The sequence below is a fragment of the Schistocerca gregaria genome, chromosome 10 (assembly GCF_023897955.1).
Source record: "Schistocerca gregaria isolate iqSchGreg1 chromosome 10, iqSchGreg1.2, whole genome shotgun sequence".
In the NCBI taxonomy this organism is placed as follows: Eukaryota; Metazoa; Arthropoda; class Insecta; order Orthoptera; family Acrididae; genus Schistocerca; species Schistocerca gregaria.
Window position 1 is genome coordinate 34498427 of NC_064929.1, and position 26938 is coordinate 34525364.

Genomic DNA, 26938 nt, shown 5'->3' on the forward strand with positions numbered 1-26938 from the left:
GGAGGAAAGTGCGCATGGTGACTGTTGTATTCAATCCCGATGCAAATTCTGTGTTTCATCAACATTTTCAAGGTCCACAGATTACAGAATGCCACCAGATGTGCATCAGAAACCACTACTGGTCTTCCAGGGAACGATCAAAGCGTAGACTGTTTGAGACATTACTCCCATGGAGGAAAATGCGGATGGTGGCTGTTGTATTCAATCCCGATGCAATTTCTGTGTTTCATCTACACTCTGATGGTCGACAAATTACAGAATGCCACCAGATGTACATCGGGAACTACTACTGGTCTTCCAGGGAACGATCAAAGCGTAGACTGTTTCAGACATTACTACCATGGAGGAAAGTGCGGATGGTGACTGTTGTATTCAATCCCGATACAATTTCTGTATTTCATCAACGCTTTGTAGGTCCACAGATTACAGAATGCCTCCAGATTTTAATCGGAAACTACTACTTGTCTTCCAGAGAACGATAAAAGCGTAGACTGTTTGAGACATTACTCCCAAAGAGGACAGTGATGATGGTGACTGTTGTATTCAATCCCGATGCAATTTCGGTGTTTCATCAACACTCTGATAGTCCACAAATTACACAATGCCACCAGATGTACATCGGGAACTACTGCTGGTCTTCCAGGGAACGATCAAAGCATAGACTGTTTGAGACATATCTCCAATGGAGGAAAGTGTGCGTGGTGACTGTTGTATTCAATCCCGATGCAATTTCTGTGTTTCATCAACACTCTGATGGTCCACAAATTACAGAATGCCACCAGATGTACATCGGGAACTACTACTGGTCTTCCAGGGAACGATCAAAGCGTAGACTGTTTCAGATATTACTACCATGGAGGAAAGTGCGGATGGTGACAGTTGTATTCAATCCCGATACAATTTCTGTGTTTCATCAACGCTTTGAAGGTCCACAGATTACAGAATGCCTGCAGATGTACATCGGGAACTACTGCTGGTCTTCCAGGGAACGATCAAAGCATAGACTGTTTGAGACATTACTCCCATGGAGGAAAGTGCGCATGGTGACTGTTGTATTCAATCCCGATGCAATTTCTTGGTTTCAACAACACTCTGATAGCCCACAGATTACAGAATGCCACCAGATGTGCATCGGAAACTACTACTGGTCTTCCAGGGAACGATCAAAGGCTGGACTGTTTCGGAATTACACCCATTTAGGACTGTGCCAATGGTGACTGTTGTATTCCATCCCGATGCAATTTCTGTGTTTCATCAACGCTCTGATTGTCCACAGATTACAGAATGCCTCCAGATGTGCATCGGAAACTACTACTGGTCTTCCAGGGAACGATCAAATTGTAGACTGCTTCAGACATTACTCCCAAAGAGGACAGAGATGATGGTGACTGTTGTATTCAATCCCGATGCAATTTCTGTGTTTCATCAACACTCTGATAGTCCACAAATTACACAATGCCACCAGATGTACATCGGGAACTACTGCTGGTCTTCCAGGGAACGATCAAAGCATAGACTGTTTGAGACATTACTCCCATGGAGGAAAGTGCGCATGGTGACTGTTGTATTCAATCCCGATGCAATTTCTGTGTTTCAACAACACTCTGATAGCCCACAGATTACAGAATGCCACCAGATGTGCATTGGAAACTACTACTGGTCTTCCAGGGAACGATCAAAGCCTGGACTGTTTCGGAATTACACCCATTTAGGATTGTGCCAATGGTGACTGTTGTATTCCATCCCGATGCAATTTCTGTGTTTCATCAACGCTCTGATTGTCCACAGATTACAGAATGCCTCCAGATGTGCATCGGAAACTACTACTGGTCTTCCAGGGAACGATCAAATTGTAGACTGCTTCAGACATTACTCCCAAGTAGAAAAGTGCGGATTGTGACTGTTGTATTCACTCCCGAGGCAATTTCTGTGTTTCATCAACACTTTGAAGGTCCACAGATTACAGAATGCCTCCAGATGTGTATCGGAAACTACTACTGGTCTTTTAGGGAACGATCAAAGCGTAGACCGTTTGAGACATTACTCCTGTTGGCGAAAGTTCGCATGGTGACTGTTGTATTCAATCCCGATGCAATATCTGTGTTTCATCAACACTCAGTTAGTTCACAGATTACAGAATGCCTCCAGATGTGAATCGGAAACTACTACTGGTCTTCCAGGGAACGATCATAGCGTGGACTGTTTCAGACATTACTCCCATGGAGGAAAGTGCGGATGGTGACTGTTGTATTCAATCCCGATGCATTTTCTGTGTTTCATCAAGACTCTGATAGTCCACAGAGTACAGAATGCCACCGTATGTGCATCGGAAACTATTACTGGTCTTCCAGGGAACGATCAAAGCCTAGACTGTTGCAGACATTACTCAAATGGAGGAAAGTGCGGATGGTGACTGTTGTATTTACTCCCGATGCAATTTTTGTGTTTCATCAACATTTTAAAGGTCCACAGATTACAGAATGCCTCCAGATGTGCATCGGAAGCTACTACTGGTCTTCCAGGGAACGATCAAAGCGTAGACTGTTTGAGACATTACTCCCATGGAGGAAAGTGCGCATGGTGACCGTTGTATTCAATCCCGATGCTATTTCTGTGTTTCATCAACACTCTGATAGTCCACAGATTACAGAATGCCACCAGATGTGCATCGGAAACTACTACTGGTATTCCAGGGAGCGATCAAATCGTAGAGTGTGTGAGACATTACTCCCATGGAGGAAAGTGCGGATGGTGACTGTTGTATTCAACCCCGATGCAATTTCTGTGTTTCATCAACGCTCTGATACCCCACAGATTACAGAATGCCACCAGATGTGCATCGGAAACTACTACTGGTCTTCCAGGGAACGATCAAAGCGTGGACTGTTTCAGACATTACTCCCATGGAGGAAAGTGCGGATGGTGACTGTTGTACTCAATCCCGATACAATTTGTGTGTTTCATCAACGCTTTGAAAGTCCACAGATTACAGAATGCCTCCTGATTTTCATCGGAAACTACTACTTGTCTTCCAGAGAACGATCAAAGCGTAGACTGTTTGAGTAATTACAACCAAAGAGGACAGAGATGATGGTGACTGTTGTATTCAATCCCGATGCAATTTCTGTGTTTCATCAACACTCTGATAGTCCACAAACTACACAATGCCACCAGATGTACATCGGGAACTACTGCTGGTCTTCCAGGGAACGATCAAAGCATAGACTGTTTGAGACATTACTCCCATGGAGGAAAGTGCGCATGGTGACTGTTGTATTCAATCCCGATGCAATTTCTGTGTTTCAACAACACTCTGATATCCCACAGATTACAGAATGCCACCAGATGTGCATCGGAAACTACTGCTGGTCTTCCAGGGAACGATCAAAGCCTGGACTGTTTCGGAATTACACCCATTTAGGATTGTGCCAATGGTGACTGTTGTATTCCATCCCGATGCAATTTCTGTGTTTCATCAACGCTCTGATTGTCCACAGATTACAGAATGCTTCCAGTGTGCATCGGAAACTACTTCTGGTCTTCCAGGGAACGATCAAATTGTAGACGGCTTCAGACATTACTCCCAAATAGAAAAGTGCGGATTGTGACTGTTGTATTCACTCCCGAGGCAATTTCTGTGTTTCATCAACACTCTGATGGTCCACAAATAACAGAATGCCACCAGATGTACATCGGGAACTACTACTGGTCTTCCAGGGAACGATCAAAGCGTAGACTGTTTGAGACATTACTCCCATGGAGGAAAGTGCGGATGGTGACTGTTGTATTCAATCCCGATACAATTTCTGTGTTTCATCAACACTCTGATAGTCCACAGATTACAGAATACCACCAGATGTGCATCGGAGACTACTACTTGTCTTCCAGAGAACGATCAAAGCGTAGACTGTTTCAGACATTACTACCATGGAGGAAAGTGCGGATGGTGACTGTTGTATTCAATCCCGATACAATTTCTGCGTTTCATCAACGCTTTGAAGGTCCACAGAGTACAGAATGCCTCCTGATTTTCATCGGAAACTACTACTTGTCTTCCAGAGAACGATCAAAGCGTAGACTGTTTGAGACATTACTCCCAAAGAGGACAGAGATGATGATGACTGTTGTATTCAATCCCGAAGCAATTTCTGTGTTTCATCAACACTCTGATAGTCCACAAATTACACAATGCCACCAGATGTACATCGGGAACTACTGCTGGTCTTCCAGGGAACGATCAAAGCATAGACTGTTTGAGACATTACTCCCATGGAGGAAAGTGCGCATGGTTACTGTTGTATTCCATCCCTATGCAATTTCTGTGTTTCATCAACGCTCTTATTGTCCACAGATTACAGAATGCCTCCAGATGTGCATCGGAAACTACTACTGGTCTTCCAGGGAACGATCAAATTGTAGACTGCTTCAGACATTACTCCCAAGTAGAAAAGTGCGGATTGTGACTGTTGTATTCACTCCCGAGGCAATTTCTGTGTTTCATCAACACTTTGAAGGTCCACAGATTACAGAATGCCTCCAGATGTGTATCGGAAACTACTACTGGTCTTTTAGGGAACGATCAAAGCGTAGACTGTTTGAGACATTACTCCTGTATACGAAAGTTCGCATGGTGACTGTTGTATTCAATCCCGATGCAATTTCTGTGTTTCATCAACACTCAGTTAGTTCACAGATTACAGAATGCCTCCAGATGTGAATCGGAAACTACTACTGGTCTTCCAGGGAACGATCATAGCGTGGACTGTTTCAGACATTACTCCCATGGAGGAAAGTGCGGATGGTGACTGTTGTATTCAATCCCGATGCAATTTCTGTGTTTCATCAACACTCTGATAGTCCACAGAGTACAGAATGCCACCGTATGTGCATCGGAAACTACTACTGGTCTTCCAGGGAACGATCATAGCCTAGACTGTTGCAGACATTACTCAAATGGAGGAAAGTGCGGATGGTGACTGTTGTATTTACTCCCGATGCAATTTTCGTGTTTCATCAACATTTTAAAGGTCCACAGATTACAGAATGCCTCCAGATGTGCATCGGAAGCTACTACTGGTCTTCCAGGGAACGATCAAAGCGTAGACTGTTTGAGACATTACTCCCATGGAGGAAAGTGCGCATGGTGACTGTTGTATTCAATCCCGATGCCATTTCGGTGTTTCATCAACACTCTGATAGTCCACAGAGTACAGAATGCCTCCAGATGTGCATCGGAAGCTACTACTGGTCTTCCAGGGAACGATCAAATCGTAGAGTGTGTGAGACATTACTCCCATGGAGGAAAGTGCGGATGGTGACTGTTGTATTCAACCCCGATGCAATTTCTGTGTTTCATCAACACTCTGATACCCCACAGATTAGAGAATACCACCAGATGTGCATCGGAAACTACTAATGAACTTCCAGGGAACGATCAAAGCGTGGACTGTTTCACACATTACTCCCATGGAGGAAAGTGCGGATGGTGACTGTTGTATTCAATCCCGATGCAATTTCTGTGTTTCATCAACACTCTGATAGTCCACAGAGTACAGAATGCCACCAGATGTGCATCGGAAACTACTACTGGTCTTCCAGGGAACGATCAAAGAGTAGACTGTAGCAGACATTACTCCCATGGAGGAAAGTGCGGATAGTGACTGTTGTATTCAATCCCGATGCAATTTCTGTGTTTCATCAACACTCTGATAGTCCACAGAGTACAGAATGCCACCACATGTGCATCGGAAACTACTACTGATCATCCAGGGAACGATCAAAGCCTAGACTGTTGCAGACATTACTCCCATGGAGGAAAGTGCGCATGGTGACTGTTGTATTCAATCCCGATGCTATTTCTGTGTTTCATCAACAATCTGATACTCCACAGACTACAGAATGCCACCAGATGTACATCGGAAACAACTACTGGTATTCCAGGCAACGATCAAAGCGTAGACTGTTTGAAACATTACTCCCGTGGAGGAAAGTGCGTATGGAGACTCTTGTATTCAATCCCGATGCCATTTCTGTGTTTCATCAACATTTTGAAGGTCCTCAGATTACAGAATGCCACCAGATGTGCATCAGAAACCACTACTGGTCTTCCAGGGAACGATCAAAGCGTAGACTGTTTGGGACATTACTCCCATGGAGGAAAATGCGGATGGTGACTGTTGTATTCAATCCCGATGCAATTTCTGTGTTTCATCAACACTCTGATGGTCCACAAATTACAGAATGCCACCAGATGTACATCGGGAACTACTACTGGTCTTCCAGGGAACGATCAAAGCGTAGACTGTTTGAGACATTACTCCCATGGAGGAAAGTGCGGATGGTGACTGTTGTATTCAATCCTGATACAATTTCTGTGTTTCATCAACACTCTGATAGTCCACAGATTACAGAATACCTCCAGATGTGCATCGGAAACTACTACTTGTCTTCCAGAGAACGATCAAAACGTAGACTGTTTGAGACATTACTCCCAAAGAGGACAGTGATGATGGTGACTGTTGTATTCAATCCCGATGCAATTTCTATGTTTCATCAACACTCTGATAGTCCACAAATTACACAATGCCACCAGATGTAGTTTGGGAACTACTGCTGGTCTTCCAGGGAACGATCAAAGCATAGACTGATTGAGACATTACTCCCATGGAGGAAAGTGCGCATGGTGACTGTTGTATTCAATCCCGATGCAATTTCTGTGTTTCAACAACACTCTGATAGCCCACAGATTACAGATTGCCACCAGATGTGCATCGGAAACTACTACTGGTCTTCCAGGGAACGATCAAAGCATGGACAGTTTCGGAATTACACCCATTTAGGATTGTGCCAATGGTGACTGTTGTATTCCATCCCGATGCAATTTCTGTGTTTCATCAACGCTCTGATTGTCCACAGATTACAGAATGCCTCCAGATGTGCATCGGAAACTACTACTGGTCTTACAGGGAACGATCAAATCGTAGACTGTTTGAGACATTATTCCCATGGAGGAAAGGGCGCATGGTGACTGTTGTATTCAATCCCGATGCTATTTCTGTGTTTCATCAACACTCAGTTAGTTCACAGATTACAGAACGCCTCCAGATGTGAATCGGATACTACTACTGGTCTTCCAAGGAACGATCATTGCGTGGACTGTTTCAGACATTACTCCCAAGGAGGAAAGTGCGGATGGTGACTGTTGTATTCAATCCCGATGCAATTTCTGTGTTTCATCAACACTCTGATTGTCCACAGAGTACAGAATGCCACCGTATGTGCATCGGAAACTACTACTGGTCTTCCAGGTAACGATCAAAGCCTAGACTGTTGCAGACATTACTCAAATGGAGGAAAGTGCGGATGGTGACTGTTGTATTTACTCCCGATGCAATTTTTGTTTTTCATCAACATTTTAAAGGTCCACAGATTACAGAATGCCTCCAGATGTGCATCGGAAGCTACTACTGGTCTTCCAGGGAATGATCAAAGCGTAGACTGTTTGAGACATCACTCCCATGGAGGAAAGTGCGCATGGTGACTGTTGTATTCAATCCCGATGCTATTTCTGTGTTTCATCAACACTCTGATAGTCCACAGATTACAGAATGCCACCAGATGTGCATCGGAAACTTCTACTGGTATTCCAGGGAACGATCAAATCGTAGAGTGTGTGAGACATTACTCGCATGGAGGAAAGTGCGGATGGTGACTTTTGAATTCAACCCCGATGCAATTTCTGTGTTTCATCAACACTCTGATACCCCACAGATTACAGAATGCTACCAGATGTGCATCGGAAACTACTACTGGTCTTCCAGGGAACGATCAAAAACGTGGACTGTTTCAGACATTACTCCCATGGAGGAAAGTGCGGATGGTGACTGTTGTATTCAATCCCGATGCAATTTCTGTGTTTCATCAACACTCTGATAGTCCACAGTGTACAGAATGCCACCAGATGTGCATCGGAAACTACTACTGGTCTTCCAGGGAACGATCAAAGCCTAGACTGTTGCAGGCATTACTCCCATGGAGGAAAGTGCGGATGGTGACTGTTGTATTCAATCCCGATGCAATTTCTGTGTTTCATCAACACTCTGATAGTCCACAGAGTACAGAATGCCACCAGATGTGCATCGGAAACTACTACTGATCATCCAGGGAACGATCAAAGCCTAGACTGTTGCAGACATTACTCCCATGGAGGAAAGTGCGCATGGTGACTGTTGTATTCAATCCCGATGTTATTTCTGTGTTTCATCAACAATCTGATAGTCCACAGATTACAGTTTGCCACCAGATGTACATCGGAAACAACTACTGGTATTCCAGGCAACGATCAAGCGTAGACTGTTTGAAACATTACTAGCGTGGAGGAAAGTGCGCATGGTGACTGTTGTATTCAATCCCGATGCAATTTCTGTGTTTCATCAACATTTTGAAGGTCCACAGGTTACAGAATGCCACCAGATGTGCATCAGAAACCACTACTGGTCTTCCAGGGAACGATCAAAGCGTAGACTGTTTGAGACATTACTCCCATGGAGGAAAATGCGGATGGTGACTGTTGTATTCAATCCCGATGCAATTTCTGTGTTTCATCAACACTCTGATGGTCCACAAATTACACAATGCCAACAGATGTACGTCGGGAACTACTACTGGTCTTCCAGGGAACGATCAAAGCGTAGACTGTTTGAGACATTACTCCCATGGAGGAAAGTGCGCATGGTGACTGTTGTATTCAATCCCGATACAATCTCTGTGTTTCATCAACACTCTGATAGTCCACAGATTACAGAATACCACCAGATGTGCATCGGAAACTACTACTTGTCTTCCAGAGAACGATCAAAGCGTAAACTGTTTGAGACATTACTCCCAAAGAGGACAGTGATGATGGTGACTGTTGTATTCAATCCCGATGCAATTTCTGTGTTTCATCAACACTCTGATAGTCCACAAATTACACAATGCCACCAGATGTACATCGGGAACTACTGCTGGTCTTCCAGGGAACGATCAAAGCATAGACTGTTTGAGACATTACTCCCATGGAAGAAAGTGCGCATGGTGACTGTTGTATTCAATCCCGATGCAATTTCTGTGCTTCAACAACACTCTGATAGCCCACAGATTACAGAATGCCACCAGATGTGCTTCGGAAACTACTACTGGTCTTCCAGGGAACGATCATAGCGTCGACTGTTTCAGACATTACTCCCATGGAGGAAAGTGCGGATGGTGACTGTTGTATTCAATCCCGAAGCAATTTCTGTGTTTCATCAACACTCTGATAGTCCACAGAGTACAGAATGCCACCGTATGTGCATCGGAAACTACTACTGGTCTTCCAGGGAACGATCAAAGCCGAGACTGTTGCAGACATTACCCAAATGGAGGAAAGTGCGGATGGTGACTGTTGTATTTACTCCCGATGCAATTTTTGTGTTTCATCAACATTTTAAAGGTCCACAGGTTACAGAATGCCTCCAGATGTGCATCGGAAGCTACTACTAGTCTTCCAGGGAACGATCAAAGCGTAGACTGTTTGAGATATTACTCCCATGGAGGAAAGTGCGCATGGTGACTGTTGTATTCAATCCCGATGCAATTTCTGTGTTTCATCAACACTCTGATACCCCACAGATTACAGAATGCTACCAGATGTGCATCGGAAACTACTACTGGTCTTCCAGGGAACGATCAAAGCGTGGACTACTTCAGACATTACTCCCATGGAGGAAAGTGTGGATGGTGACTGTTGTATTCAATCCCGATGCAATTTCTGTGTTTCATCAACACTCTGATAGTCCACAGAGTACAGAATGCCAACAGATGTGCATCGGAAACTACTACTGGTCTTCCAGGGAACGATCAAAGCCTAGACTGTTGCAGACATTACTCCCGCGGAGGAAAGTGCGGATGGTGACTGTTGTATTCAATCCCGATGCAATTTCTGTGTTTCATCAACACTCTGATAGTCCACAGAGTACAGAATGCCACCAGATGTGCATCGGAAACTACTACTGATCATCCAGGGAACGATCAAAGCCTAGACTGTTGCAGACATTACTCCCATGGAGGAAAGTGAGCATGGTGACTGTTGTATACAATCCCGATGCTATTTCTGTGTTTCATCAACAATCTGATAGTCCACAGATTACAGAATGCCACCAGATGTACATCGGAAACAACTACTGGTATTCCAGGCAACGATCCAAGCGTAGACTGTTTGAAACATTACTCCCGTGGAGGAAAGTGCGCATGGTGACTGTTGTATTCAATCCCGATGCAATTTCTGTGTTTCATCAACACTCTGATGGTCCACAAATTACAGAATGCCACCAGATGTACATCGGGAACTACTACTGGTCTTCCAGGGAACAATCAAGGCGTAGACTGTTTGAGACATTACTCCCATGGAGGAAAGTGCGGATGGTGACTGTTGTATTCAATCCCGATACAATTTCTGTGTTTCATCAACACTCTGATAGTCCACAGATTACAGAATACCACCAGATGTGCATCGGAAACTACTACTTGTCTTCCAGAGAACGGATCAAAGCGTAGACAATTTGAGACATTACTCCCAAAGAGGACAGTGATGATGGTGACTGTTGTATTCAATCCCGATGCAATTTCTGTGTTTCATCAACACTCTGATAGCCCACAAATTACACAATGCCACCAGATGTACATCGGGAACTACTGCAGGTTTTCCAGGGTACGATCAAAGCATAGACTGTTTGAGACATTACTCCCATGGAGGAAAGAGCGCATGGTGACTGTTGTATTCAATCCCGATGTAATTTCTGTGTTTCAACAACACTCTGATAGCCCACATATTACAGAGTGCCACCAGATGTGCATCGGAAACTACTACTGGTCTTCCAGGGAACGATCCAAGCCTGGACTGTTTCGGAACTACACCCATTTAGGATTGTGCCAATGGTGAATGTTGTATTCAATCCCGATGCAATTTCTGTGTTTCATCAACGCTCTGATTGTCCACTGATTACAGAATGCCTCCAGATGAGCATCGGAAACTACTATTGGTCTTCCAGGGAACGATCAAAGCCTAGACTGTTGCAGACATTACTCAAATGGAGGAAAGTGCGGATGGTGACTGTTGTATTACTCCCGATGCAATTTTTGTGTTTCATCAACATTTTAAAGGTCCACAGATTACAGAATGCCTCCAGATGTGCATCGGAAGCTACTACTGGTCTTCCAGGGAACGATCAAAGCGTAGACTGTTTGAGACATTACTGCCATGGAGGAAAGTGCGCATTGTGACTGTTGTATTCAATCCCGATGCTATTTCTGAATTTCATCAACACTCTGATAGTCAACAGATTACAGAATGCCACCAGATGTGCATCGGAAACTACTACTGGTATTCCAGGGAACGATCAAATCGTAGAGTGTGTGAGACATTACTCCCATGGAGGAAAGTGCGGATGGTGACTGTTGTATTCAACCCCGTTGCAATTTCTGTGTTTCATCAACACTCTGATACCCCACAGATTACAGAATGCCACCAGATGTGCATCGGAAACTACTACTGGTCTTCCAGGGAACGATCAAAGCGTGGACTGTTTCAGACATTACTCCCATGGAGGAAAGTGCGGATGGTGACTGTTGTATTCAATCCCGATGCAATTTCTGTGTTTCATCAACACTCTGATAGTCCACAGAGTACAGAATGCCACCAGATGTGCATCGGAAACTACTACTGGTCTTCCAGGGAACGATCAAAGCGTAGACTGTTGCAGGCATTACTCCCATGGAGGAAAGTGCGGATGGTGACTGTTGTATTCAATCCCGATGCAATTTCTGTGTTTCATCAACACTCTGATAGTCCACAGATTACAGAATGCCACCAGATGTGCATCGGAAGCTACTACTGGTCTTCCAGGGAATGATCAAAGCGTAGACTGTTTGAGACATAACTCCCATGGAGGAAAGTGCGCATGGTGACTGTTGTATTCAATCCCGATGCTATTTCTGTGTTTCATCAACACTCTGATAGTCCACAGATTACAGAATGCCACCAGATGTGCATCGGAAACTACTACTGGTATTCCAGGGAACGATCAAATCGTAGAGTGTGTGAGACATTACTCCCATGGAGGAAAGTGCGGATGGTGACTTTTGAATTCAACCCCGATGCAATTTCTGTGTTTCATCAACACTCTGATACCCCACAGATTACAGAATGCTACCAGATGTGCATCGGAAACTACTACTGGTCTTCCAGGGAACGATCAAAAACGTGGACTGTTTCAGACATTACTCCCATGGAGGAAAGTGCGGATGGTGACTGTTGTATTCAATCCCGATGCAATTTCTGTGTTTCATCAACACTCTGATAGTCCACAGTGTACAGAATGCCACCAGATGTGCATCGGAAACTACTACTGGTCTTCCAGGGAACGATCAAAGCCTAGATTGTTGCAGGCATTACTCCCATGGAGGAAAGTGCGGATGGTGACTGTTGTATTCAATCCCGATGCAATTTCTGTGTTTCATCAACACTCTGATAGTCCACAGAGTACAGAATGCCACCAGATGTGCATCGGAAACTACTACTGATCATCCAGGGAACGATCAAAGCCTAGACTGTTGCAGACATTACTCCCATGGAGGAAAGTGCGCATGGTGACTGTTGTATTCAATCCCGATGCAATTTCTGTGTTTCATCAACACTCAGTTAGTTCTCAGATTACAGAATGCATCCAGATGTGAATCGGAAACTACTACTTGTCTTCCAGGGAACGATCATAGCGTGGACTGTTTCAGGCATTACTCCCATGGAGGAATGTGTGGATGGTGACTGTTGTATTCAATCCCGATGCAATTTCTGTGTTTCATCAACATTCGGATTGTCCACAGAGTACAGAATGCCACCAGATGTGCATCGGAAACTACTACTGGTCTTCCAGGGAACGATCAAAGCGTAGACTGTTTGAGACATTACTCCCATGGAGGAAAATGCGGATGGTGACTGTTGTATTCAATCCCGATGCAATTTCTGTGTTTCATCAACACTCTGATGGTCCACAAATTACACAATGCCACCAGATGTACATCGGGAACTACTACTGGTCTTCCAGGGAACGATCAAAGCGTAGACAGTTTGAGACATTACTCCCATGGAGGAAAGTGCGGATGGTGACTGTTGTATTCAATCCCGATACAATCTCTGTGTTTCATCAACACTCTGATAGTCCACAGATTACTGAATACCACCAGATGTGCATCGGAAACTACTACTTGTATTCCAGAGAACGATCAAAGCGTAGACTGTTTGAGACATTACTCCCAAAGAGGACAGTGATGATGGTGACTGTTGTATTCTATCCCGATGCAATTTCTGTGTTTCATCAACACTCTGATAGTCCACAAATTACACAATGCCACCAGATGTACATCGGGAACTACTGCTGGTCTTACAGGGAACGATCAAAGCATAGACTGTTTGAGACATTACTCCCATGGAAGAAAGTGCGCATGGTGACTGTTGTATTCAATCCCGATGCAATTTCTGTGCTTCAACAACACTCTGATTGCCCACAGATTACAGAATGCCACCAGATGTGCTTCGGAAACTACTACTGGTCTTCCAGGGAACGATCATAGCGTCGAAAGTTTCAGACATTACTCCCATGGAGGAAAGTGCGGATGGTGACTGTTGTATTCAATCCCGAAGCAATTTCTGTGTTTCATCAACACTCTGATAGTCCACAGAGTACAGAATGCCACCGTATGTGCATCGGAAACTACTACTGGTCTTCCAGGGAACGATCAAAGCCGAGACTGTTGCAGACATTACTCAAATGGAGGAAAGTGCGGATGGTGACTGTTGTATTTACTCCCGATGCAATTTTTGTGTTTCATCAACATTTTAAAGGTCCACAGGTTACAGAATGCCTCCAGATGTGCATCGGAAGCTACTACTAGTCTTCCAGGGAACGATCAAAGCGTAGACTGTTTGAGACATTACTCCCATGGAGGAAAGTGCGCATGGTGACTGTTGTATTCAATCCCGATGCAATTTCTGTGTTTCATCAACACTCTGATACCCCACAGATTACAGAATGCTACCAGATGTGCATCGGAAACTACTACTGGTCTTCCAGGGAACGATCAAAGCGTGGACTGTTTCAGACATTACTCCCATGGAGGAAAGTGTGGATGGTGACTGTTGTATTCAATCCCGATGCAATTTCTGTGTTTCATCAACACTCTGATAGTCCACAGAGTACAGAATGCCAACAGATGTGCATCGGAAACTACTACTGGTCTTCCAGGGAACGATCAAAGCCTAGACTGTTGCAGACATTACTCCAGCGGAGGGAAGTGCGGATGGTGACTGTTGTATTCAATCCTGATGCAATTTCTGTGTTTCATCAACACTCTGATAGTCCACAGAGTACAGAATGCCACCAGATGTGCATCGGAAACTACTACTGATCATCCAGGGAACGATCAAAGCCTAGACTGTTGCAGACATTACTCCCATGGAGGAAAGTGAGCGTGGTGACTGTTGTATTCAATCCCGATGTTATTTCTGTGTTTCATCAACAATCTGATAGTCCACAGATTACAGAATGCCACCAGATGTACATCGGAAACAACTACTGGTATTCCAGGCAACGATCAAAGCGTAGACTGTTTGAAACATTACTCCCGTGGAGGAAAGTGCGCATGGTGACTGTTGTATTCAATCCCGATGCAATTTCTGTGTTTCATCAACGCTCTGATTGTCCACTGATTACAGAATGCCTCCAGATGAGCATCGGAAACTACTATTGGTCTGCCAGGGAACGATCAAAGCCTAGACTGTTGCAGACATTACTCAAATGGAGGAAAGTGCGGATGGTGACTGTTGTATTCAATCCCGATGCTATTTCTGAATTTCATCAACACTCTGATAGTCAACAGATTACAGAATGCCACCAGATGTGCATCGGAAACTACTACTGGTATTCCAGGGAACGATCAAATCGTAGAGTGTGTGAGACATTACTCCCATGGAGGAAAGTGCGGATGGTGACTGTTGTATTCAACCCCGTTGCAATTTCTGTGTTTCATCAACACTCTGATACCCCACAGATTACAGAATGCCACCAGATGTGCATCGGAAACTACTACTGGTCTTCCAGGGAACGATCAAAGCGTGGACTGTTTCAGTCATTACTCCCATGGAGGAAAGTGCGGATGGTGACTGTTGTATTCAATCCCGATGCAATTTCTGTGTTTCATCAACACTCTGATAGTCCACAGAGTACAGAATGCCACCAGATGTGCATCGGAAACTACTACTGGTCTTCCAGGGAACGATCAAAGCCTAGACTGTTGCAGACATTACTCCCATGGAGGAAAGTGCGGATGGTGACTGTTGTATTCAATCCCGATGCAATTTCTGTGTTTCATCAACACTCTGATAGTCCACAGAGTACAGAATGCCACCAGATGTGCATCGGAAACTACTACTGATCATCCAGGGAACGATCAAAGCCTAGACTGTTGCAGACATTACTCCCATGGAGGAAAGTGCGCATGGTGACTGTTGTATTCAATCCCGATGTTATTTCTGTGTTTCATCAACAATCTGGTAGTCCACAGATTACAGTTTGCCACCAGATGTACATCGGAAACAACTACTGGTATTCCAGGCAACGATCAAATCGTAGACTGTTTGAAACATTACTCCCGTGGAGGAAAGTGCGCATGGTGACTGTTGTATTCAATCCCGATGCAATTTCTGTGTTTCATCAACATTTTGAAGGTCCACAGGTTACAGAATGCCACCAGATGTGCATCAGAAACCACTACTGGTCTTCCAGGGAACGATCAAAGCGTAGACTGTTTGAGACGTTACTCCCATGGAGGAAAATGCGGATGGTGACTGTTGTATTCAATCCCGATGCAATTTCTGTGTTTCATCAACACTCTGATGGTCCACAAATTACACAATGCCACCAGATGTACGTCGGGAACTACTACTGGTCTTCCAGGGAACGATCAAAGCGTAGACTGTTTGAGACATTACTCCCATGGAGGAAAGTGCGGATGGTGACTGTTGTATTCAATCCCGATACAATTTCTGTGTTTCATCAACACTCTGATAGTCCACAGATTACAGAATACCACCAGATGTGCATCGGAAACTACTACTTGTCTTTTAGAGAACGATCAAAGCGTAGACTGTTTGAGACATTACTCCCAAAGAGGACAGTGATGATGGTGACTGTTGTATTCAATCCCGATGCAATTTCTGTGTTTCATCAACACTCTGATAGTCCACAGAGTACAGAATGCCACCGTATGTGCATCGGAAACTACTACTGGTCTTCCAGGGAACGATCAAAGCCGAGACTGTTGCAGACATTACTCAAATGGAGGAAAGTGCGGATGGTGACTGTTGTATTTACTCCCGATGCAATTTTTGTGTTTCATCAACATTTTAAAGGTCCACAGGTTACAGAATGCCTCCAGATGTGCATCGGAAGCTACTACTAGTCTTCCAGGGAACGATCAAAGCGTAGACTGTTTGAGACATTACTCCCATGGAGGAAAGTGCGCATGGTGACTGTTGTATTCAATCCCGATGCAATTTCTGTGTTTCATCAACACTCTGACACCCCACAGATTACAGAATGCTACCAGATGTGCATCGGAAACTACTACTGGTCTTCCAGGGAACGATCAAAGCGTGGAATGTTTCAGACATTACTCCCATTCAGGAAAGTGTGGATGGTGACTGTTGTATTCATTCCCGATGCAATTTCTGTGTTTCATCAACACTCTGATAGTCCACAGAGTACAGAATGCCAACAGATGTGCATTGGAAACTGCTACTGGTCTTCCAGGGAACGATCAAAGCCTAGACTGTTGCAGACATTACTCAAATGGAGGAAAGTGCGGATGGTGACTGTTGTATTACTCCCGATGCAATTTTTGTGTTTCATCAACATTTTAAAGGTCCACAGATTACAGAATGCCTCCAGATGTGCATCGGAAGCTACTACTGGTCTTCCAGGGAACGATCAAAGCGTAGACTGTTTGAGACATTACTGCCATGGAGGAAAGTGCGCATTGTGACTGTTGTATTCAATCCCGATGCTATTTCTGAATTTCGTCAACACTCTGATAGTCAACAGATTACAGAATGCCACCAGATGTGCATCGGAAACTACTACTGGTATTCCAGGGAACGATCAAATCGTAGAGTGTGTGAGACATTACTCCCATGGAGGAAAGTGCGGATGGTGACTGTTGTATTCAACCCCGTTGCAATTTCTGTGTTTCATCAACACTCTGATACCTCACAGATTACAGAATGCCACCAGATGTGCATCGGAAACTACTACTGGTCTTCCAGGGAACGATCAAAGCGTGGACTGTTTCAGTCATTACTCCCATGGAGGAAAGTGCGGATGGTGACTGTTGTATTCAATCCCGATGCAATTTCTGTGTTTCATCAACATTTTGAAGGTCCACAGATTACAGAATGCCTCCAGATGTGCATCGGAAGCTACTACTGGTCTTCCAGGGAACGATCAAAGCCTAGACTGTTGCAGACATTACTCCCATGGAGGAAAGTGCGGATGGTGACTGTTGTATTCAATCCCGATGCAATTTCTGTGTTTCATCAACACTCTGATAGTCCACAGAGTACAGAATGCCACCAGATGTGCATCGGAAACTACTACTGGTCTTCCAGGGAACGATCAAAGCCTAGACTGTTGCAGACATTACCCCCGCGGAGGAAAGTGCGGATGGTGACTGTTGTATTCAATCCCGATGCAATTTCTGTGTTTCATCAACACTCTGATAGTCCACAGAGTACAGAATGCCACCAGATGTGCATCGGAAACTACTACTGATCATCCAGGGAACGATCAAAGCCTAGACTGTTGCAGACATTACTCCCATGGAGGAAAGTGAGCATGGTGACTGTTGTATTCAATCCCGATGCTATTTCTGTGTTTCATCAACAATCTGATAGTCCACAGATTACAGAATGCCACCAGATGTACATCGGAAACAACTACTGGTATTCCAGGCAACGATCAAAGCGTAGACTGTTTGAAACATTACTCCCGTGGAGGAAAGTGCGCATGGTGACTGTTGTATTCAATCCCGATGCAATTTCTGTGTTTCATCAACATTTTGAAGGTCCACAGATTACAGAATGCCACCAGATGTGCATCAGATACCACTACTTGTCTTCCATCGAATGATCAAAGCGTAGTCAGTTTGAGACATTATTCCCATGGAGGAACATGCTGATGGTGACTGTTGTATTCAATCCCGATGCAATTTCTGTGTTTCATCAACACTCTGATGGTCCACAAATTACAGAATGCCACCAGATGTACATCGGGAACTACTACTGGTCTTCCAGGGAACAATCAAGGCGTAGACTGTTTGAGACATTACTCCCATGGAGGAAAGTGCGGATGGTGACTGTTGTATTCAATCCCGATACAATTTCTGTGTTTCATCAACACTCTGATAGTCCACAGATTACAGAATACCACCAGATGTGCATCGGAAACTACTACTTGTCTTCCAGAGAACGATCAAAGCGTAGACAATTTGAGACATTACTCCCAAAGAGGACAGTGATGATGGTGACTGTTGTATTCAATCCCGATGCAATTTCTGTGTTTCAACAACACTCTGATAGCCCACATATTACAGAGTGCCACCAGATGTGCATCGGAAACTACTACTGGTCTTCCAGGGAATGATCCAAGCCTGGACTGTTTCGGAACTACACCCATTTAGGATTGTGCCAATGGTGAATGTTGTATTCAATCCCGATGCAATTTCTGTGTTTCATCAACGCTCTGATTGTCCACTGATTACAGAATGCCTCCAGATGAGCATCGGAAACTACTATTGGTCTTCCAGGGAACGATCAAAGCCTAGACTGTTGCAGACATTACTCAAATGGAGGAAAGTGCGGATGGTGACTGTTGTATTACTCCCGATGCAATTTTTGTGTTTCATCAACATTTTAAAGGTCCACAGATTACATAATGCCTCCAGATGTGCATCGGAAGCTACTACTGGTCTTCCAGGGAACGATCAAAGCGTAGACTGTTTGAGACATTACTGCCATGGAGGAAAGTGCGCATTGTGACTGTTGTATTCAATCCCGATGCTATTTCTGAATTTCATCAACACTCTGATAGTCAACAGATTACAGAATGCCACCAGATGTGCATCGGAAACTACTACTGGTATTCCAGGGAACGATCAAATCGTAGAGTGTGTGAGACATTACTCCCATGGAGGAAAGTGCGGATGGTGACTGTTGTATTCAACCCCGTTGCAATTTCTGTGTTTCATTAACACTCTGATACCCCACAGATTACAGAATGCCACCAGATGTGCATCGGAAACTACTACTGGTCTTCCAGGGAACGATCAAAGCGTGGACTGTTTCAGTCATTACTCCCATGGAGGAAAGTGCGGATGGTGACTGTTGTATTCAATCCCGATGCAATTTCTGTGTTTCATCAACACTCTGATAGTCCACAAATTACACAATGCCACCAGATGTACATCGGGAACTACTGCTGGTCTTACCAGGGAAGGATCAAAGCATAGACTGTTTGAGACATTACTCCCATGGAAGAAAGTGCGCATGGTGACTGTTGTATTCAATCCCGATGCAATTTCTGTGTTTCAACAACACTCTGATAGCCCACAGATTACAGAATGCCACCAGATGTGCTTCGGAAACTACTACTGGTCTTCCAGGGAACGATCATAGCGTCGACTGTTTCAGACATTACTCCCATGGAGGAAAGTGCGGATGGTGACTGTTGTATTCAATCCCGAAGCAATTTCTGTGTTTCATCAACACTCTGATAGTCCACAGAGTACATAATGCCACCGTATGTGCATCGGAAACTACTACTGGTCTTCCAGGGAACGATCAAATCCGAGACTGTTGCAGACATTACTCAAATGGAGGAAAGTGCGGATGGTGACTGTTGTATTTACTCCCGATGCAATTTTTGTGTTTCATCAACATTTTAAAGGTCCACAGGTTACAGAATGCCTCCAGATGTGCATCGGAAGCTACTACTAGTCTTCCAGGGAACGATCAAAGCGTAGACTGTTTGAGACATTACTCCCATGGAGGAAAGTGCGCATGGTGACTGTTGTATTCAATCCCGATGCAATTTGTGTGTTTCATCAACACTCTGACACCCCACAGATTACAGAATGCTACCAGATGTGCATCGGAAACTACTACTGGTCTTCCAAGAACGATCAAAGCGTGGACTGTTTCAGACATTACTCCCATTCAGGAAAGTGTGGATGGTGACTGTTGTATTCATTCCCGATGCAATTTCTGCGTTTCATCAACACTCTGATAGTCCACAGAGTACAGAATGCCAACAGATGTGCATCGGAAACTACTACTGATCATCCAGGGAACGATCAAAGCCTAGACTGTTGCAGACATTACTCCCATGGAGGAAAGTGAGCATGGTGACTGTTGTATTCAATCCCGATGCTATTTCTGTGTTTCATCAACAATCTGATAGTCCACAGATTACAGAATGCCACCAGATGCACATCGGAAATAACTACTGGTATTCCAGGCAACGATCAAAGCGTAGACTGTTTGAAACATTACTCCCGTGGAGGAAAGTGCGCATGGTGACTGTTGTATTCAATCCCGATGCAATTTCTGTGTTTCATCAACATTTTGAAGGTCCACAGATTACAGAATGCCACCAGATGTGCATCAGAAACCACTACTGGTCTTCCATCGAACGATCAAAGCGTAGTCTGTTTGAGACATTACTCCCATGGAGGAAAATGCGGATGGTGACTGTTGTATTCAATCCCGATGCAATTTCTGTGTTTCATCAACACTCTGATGGTCCACAAATTACAGAATGCCACCAGATGTACATCGGGAACTACTACTGGTCTTCCAGGGAACAATAAAGGCGTAGACTGTTTGAGACATTACTCCCATGGAGGAAAGTGCGGATGGTGACTGTTGTATTCAATCCCGATACAATTTCTGTGTTTCATCAACACTCTGATAGTCCACAGATTACAGAATACCACCAGATGTGCATCGGAAACTACTACTAGTCTTCCAGAGAACGATCAAAGCGTAGACAATTTGAGACATTACTCCCAAAGAGGACAGTGATGATGGTGACTGTTGTATTCAATCCCGATGCAATTTCTGTGTTTCATCAACACTCTGATAGTCCACAAATTACACAATGCCACCAGATGTACATCGGGAACTACTGCTGGTTTTCCAGGGAACGATCAAAGCATAGACTTTTTGAGACATTACTCCCATGGAGGAAAGAGCGCATGGTGACTGTTGTATTCAATCCCGATGTAATTTCTGTGTTTCAACAACACTCTGATAGCCCACATATTACAGAGTGCCACCAGATGTGCATCGGAAACTACTACTGGTCTTCCAGGGAACGATCCAAGCCTGGACTGTTTCGGAACTACACCCATTTAGCATTGTGCCAATGGTGAATGTTGTATTCAATCCCGATGCAATTTCTGTGTTTCATCAACGCTCTGATTGTCCACTGATTACAGAATGCCTCCAGATGTGCATCGGAAACTACTATTGGTCTTCCAGGGAACGATCAAAGCCTAGACTGTTGCAGACATTACTCAAATGGAGGAAAGTGCGGATGGTGACTGTTGTATTACTCCCGATGCAATTTTTGTGTTTCATCAACATTTTAAAGGTCCACAGATTACAGAATGCCTCCAGATGTGCATCGGAAGCTACTACTGGTCTTCCAGGGAACGATCAAAGCGTAGACTGTTTGAGACATTACTGCCATGGAGGAAAGTGCGCATTGTGACTGTTGTATTCAATCCCGATGCTATTTCTGAATTTCATCAACACTCTGATAGTCAACAGTTTACAGAATGCCACCAGATGTGCATCGGAAACTACTACTGGTATTCCAGGGAACGATCAAATCGTAGAGTGTGTGAGACATTACTCCCATGGAGGAAAGTGCGGATGGTGACTGTTGTATTCAACCCCGTTGCAATTTCTGTGTTTCATCAACACTCTGATACCCCACAGATTACAGAATGCCACCAGATGTGCATCGGAAACTACTACTGGTCTTCCAGGGAACGATCAAAGCGTGGACTGTTTCAGACATTACTCCCATGGAGGAAAGTGCGGATGGTGACTGTTGTATTCAATCCCGATGCAATTTCTGTGTTTCATCAACACTCTGATAGTCCACAGAGTACAGAATGCCACCAGATGTGCATCGGAAACTACTACTGGTCTTCCAGGGAACGATCAAAGCCTAGACTGTTGCAGACATTACTCCCATGGAGGAAAGTGCGGATGGTGACTGTTGTATTCAATCCCGATGCAATTTCTGTGTTTCATCAACACTCTGATAGTCCACAGAGTACAGAATGCCACCAGATGTGCATCGGAAACTACTACTGATCATCCAGGGAACGATCAAAGCCTAGACTGTTGCAAACATTACTCCCATGGAGGAAAGTGCGCATGGTGACTGTTGTATTCAATCCCGATGCAATTTCTGTGTTATATCAACACTCTCATAGTCCACAGATTACAGAATGGATCCAGCTGTGCATCGGAAACTACTACTGGTCTTCCAGGAAACGATCAAAGCGTAGACGGTTTGAGACATTACTCCCTTGGAGGAAAGTGCGGATGGTGACTGTTGTATTGAATCCCGATGCAATTTCTGTGTTTTATCAACACTCTGAAGGTCAACAGAATACAGAATGCCTCCAGATGTGCATCGGAAACTACTACTGGTCTTCCAATGAACGTTCAAAGCGTAGACTGTTTGAGACATTACTCCCATGGAGGAAAGTGCGCATGGTGACTGTTGTATTCAATCCCGATGCTATTTCTGAGTTTAATCAACACTCTGATAGTCCACAGATTACATAATGCCTATAGATGTGCATCGGACACTACTACTGGTATTCCAGGGAACGATCAAATCGTTGACTGTGTGAGACATTACTCCCATGGAGGATAGTGCGCATGGTGACTGTTGTATTCAATCCCTATGCATTTCCTGTGATTCATCAACACTCTGATAGTCTACAGATTACAGAATGCCACCAGTTGTGCATCGGAAACCACTACTTGTCTTCCAGGAAACGATCAAAGCGTAGACAGTTTGAGACATTACTCCCATGGAGGAAAGTGCGGATGGTGACTGTTGTATTCAATCCCGATGCAATTTCTGTGTTTCATCAACACTCTGATAGTCCACAAATTACACAATGCCAGCAGATGTACATCGGGAAATAATACTGTTCTTCCTGGGAACGATCAAAGCGTAGACTGTTTGAGACATTACTCCCATGGAGGAAAGTGTTCATGGTTACTGTTGTATTTATCCCCGATGCAATATCTGTGTTTCATCATCACTCTGATACCCCAAAGATTACAGAATGCCACCAGATGTGCATCGGAAACTACTACTGGACTTCCAGGGAACGATCAAAGCCTGGACTGTTTCAGACATTACTCCCATGGAGGAAAGTGCGGATGGAGACTGTTGTATTCAATCCCGATGCAATTTATGTGATTCATGAACACTCTGATAGTCCAAAGATTACAGAATGCCACCAGATTTGCATCGGAAACTACTACTGGTTTTCCAGGGCACGATCAAATTGTAGACTGTTTCAGACATTACTCCCATGTAGGAAAGTGCGGATTGTGACTGTTGTATTCACTCCCAGTGCAATTTCTATGTTTCATCAACACATTGAATGTCCACAGATTACAGAATACCACCAGATTTTCATCGGAAACTACCACTCTTCTTCCAGGGAACGATCAAAGCGTAGACTGTTTGAGACATTACTTACAACGAGGAAAATGCGGATGGTGACTGTTGTATTCAATCCCGATGCAATTTCTGTGTTTCATCAACACTCTGATAGTCCACAAATTACACAATGCCACCAGATGTACCTCCGGAACTACTACTGGTCCCCCGGGGAACGATCAAAGCGTAGACTGTTTGAGACGTTACTCCTGTGGAGGAAAGTGCGCATGGTGACTGTTGTATTCAATCCCGATGCAACTTATGTGATTTATGAACACTCTGATAGTCCAAAGATTACAGAATGCCACCAGATTTGCATCGGAAACTACTACTGGTTTTCCAGGGAACGATCAAAGGGTAGACTGTTTGAGACATTACGCCCATGAAGGAATATGCGGATGGTGACTGTTGTATTCACTCCCGATACAATTTTTGTCTTTCATCAACACTCTGATAGTCCACAGATTACAGATGTGCATCGGAAACTACTACTGGCCTTCCAGGAAACGATCAAAGCGTAGACTGTTTGAGACTTTACTCCCATGGAGGAAAGTGCGCATGATGACTGTTGTATTCAATCCCAATGCAATTGCTGTGTTCCGTCAACACTCTGATAGTCCACAGATTACAGAATGTCACCAGTTGTGCATCGGAAACCACTACTGCTCTTCCAGGGAACGATCAAATTGTAGACTGTTTCAGACATTACTCCCAACCAGGAAAGTGAGGATTGTGACTGTAGTATTCACTCCCGAGGCAATTTCTGTGTTTCATCAACACTTTGTATGTCAACAGATTACAGAATGCCACCAGATGTGCATCGGTAACTACTACTGGTCTTCCAGGGAACGATCAAAGCGTGGACTTTTTCAGACATAACTCCCATTGAGGAAAGTGCGGATGGTGACTGTTGTATTCAATCCAAATGCAATTTCTGTGTTTCATCAACACTCTGATAGTCCACAGATTACAGAATGCCTCCAGATGTGCATCGGAAACTACTACTGGTCTTCCAGGGAACGATCAAAGCGTAGACTGTTTGAGACATTACTCCCGTGGAGCAAAGTGCGCATGGTGACTGTTGTATTTCTTCCCCATGCAATTTCTATGTTTCATCAACACTCTGACAGTCCACAGATTACTGAATGCCACCAGATGTGCATAGGAAACTACTACTGGTCTTCCAGGGAACGATCAAATTGTAGGCTGTTTTAGACATTACTCCCAAGTAGGAAAGTGCGGATTGTGACTGTTGTATTCAATCCCGATGCAATTTCTGTGTTTCATCAACACTCTGATAGTCCACAGATTACAGAATACCACCAGATGTGCATCGGAAACTACTACTGGTCTTCCAGGGAACGATCAAAGCGTAGACTGTTTAAGACATTTCTCCAATGGAGGAAAGTGCGCATGGTGACTGTTGTATTCAATCCCGATGCTATTTCTGGGTTTCATCAACACTCTGATAGTCCACAGATTACAGAATGCCACCAGATGTACATCGGAAACTACTACTGTTATTCCAGGCAACGATCAAAGCGTAGACTGTTTGAAACATTACTCCCGTGGAGGAAAGTGCGCAGGTTGACTGTTGTATTCAATCCCGATGCAGTTTCTGTGTTTCATCAACATTTTAAAGGTCCACAGATTACAGAATGATACCAGATGTGCATCAGAAACCACTACTGGTCTTCTAGGGAACGATCAAAGCGTGCACTGTTTGAGACATTACTCCCATGGAGGAAAATGCGGATGGTGACTGTTATATTCAATCCCGATGCAATTTCTGTGTTTCATCAACGCTCTGATTGTCCACAGATTACAGAATGCCTCCAGATGTGCATCGGAAACTACTACTGGTCTTTTAGTCGACGATCAAAGCGTAGACTGTTTGAGACATTACTCCCGTGGAGGAAAGTGCGAATGGTGACTCTTGTATTCAATCCCGATGCAATTTCTGTGTTTCATCAACACTCAGTTAGTTCTCAGATTACAGAATGCCTCCAGATGTGAATCGGAAACTACTACTGGTCTTCCAGGGAACGATCAAAGCGTGGACTTTTTCAGACATAACTCCCATTGAGGAAAGTGCGGATGGTGACTGTTGTATTCAATCCAAATGCAATTTCTGTGTTTCATCAACACTCTGATAGTCCACAGATTACAGAATGCCTCCAGATGTGCATCGGAAACTACTACTGGTCTTCCAGGGAACGATCAAAGCGTAGACTGTTTGAGACATTACTCCCGTGGAGGAAAGTGCGCATGGTGACTGTTGTATTTATTCCCGATGCAATTTCTATGTTTCATCAACACTCTGATAGTCCACAGATTACTGAATGCCACCATATGTGCATAGGAAACTACTACTGGTCTACCAGGGAACGATCAAATTGTAGGCTGTTTCAGACATTACTCCCAAGTAGGAAAGTGCGGATTGTGACTGTTGTATTCAATCCCGATGCAATTTCTGTGTTTCATCAACACTCTGATAGTCCACAGATTACAGAATGCCTCCAGATGTGCATTGGAAACTACCACTGGTCTTCCAGGGAACGATCAAAGCGTAGACTGTTTGAGACATTACTCCCATGGAGGAAAGTGAGGATGGTGACTGTTGTATTCAATCCCGATGCAATTTCTGCGTTTCATCAACGCTCTGATAGTAAACAGATTACAGAATACCACCAGATGTGCATCGGAAACTACTACTGGTATTCCAGGGAACGATCAAAGCGTAGACTGTTTGAGACATTTCTCCAATGGAGGAAAGTGCGCATGGTGACTGTTGTATTCAATCCCGATGCTATTTCTGGGTTTCATCAACACTCTGATAGTCCACAGATTACAGAATGCCACCAGATGTACATCGGAAACTACTACTGGTATTCCAGACAACGATCAAAGCGTAGACTGTTTGAAACATTACTCCCGATGAGGAAAGTGCGCAGGGTGACTTTTGTATTCAATCCCGATGCAGTTTCTGTGTTTCATCAACATTTTGAAGGTCCACAGATTACAGAATGGTACCAGATGTGCATCAGAAA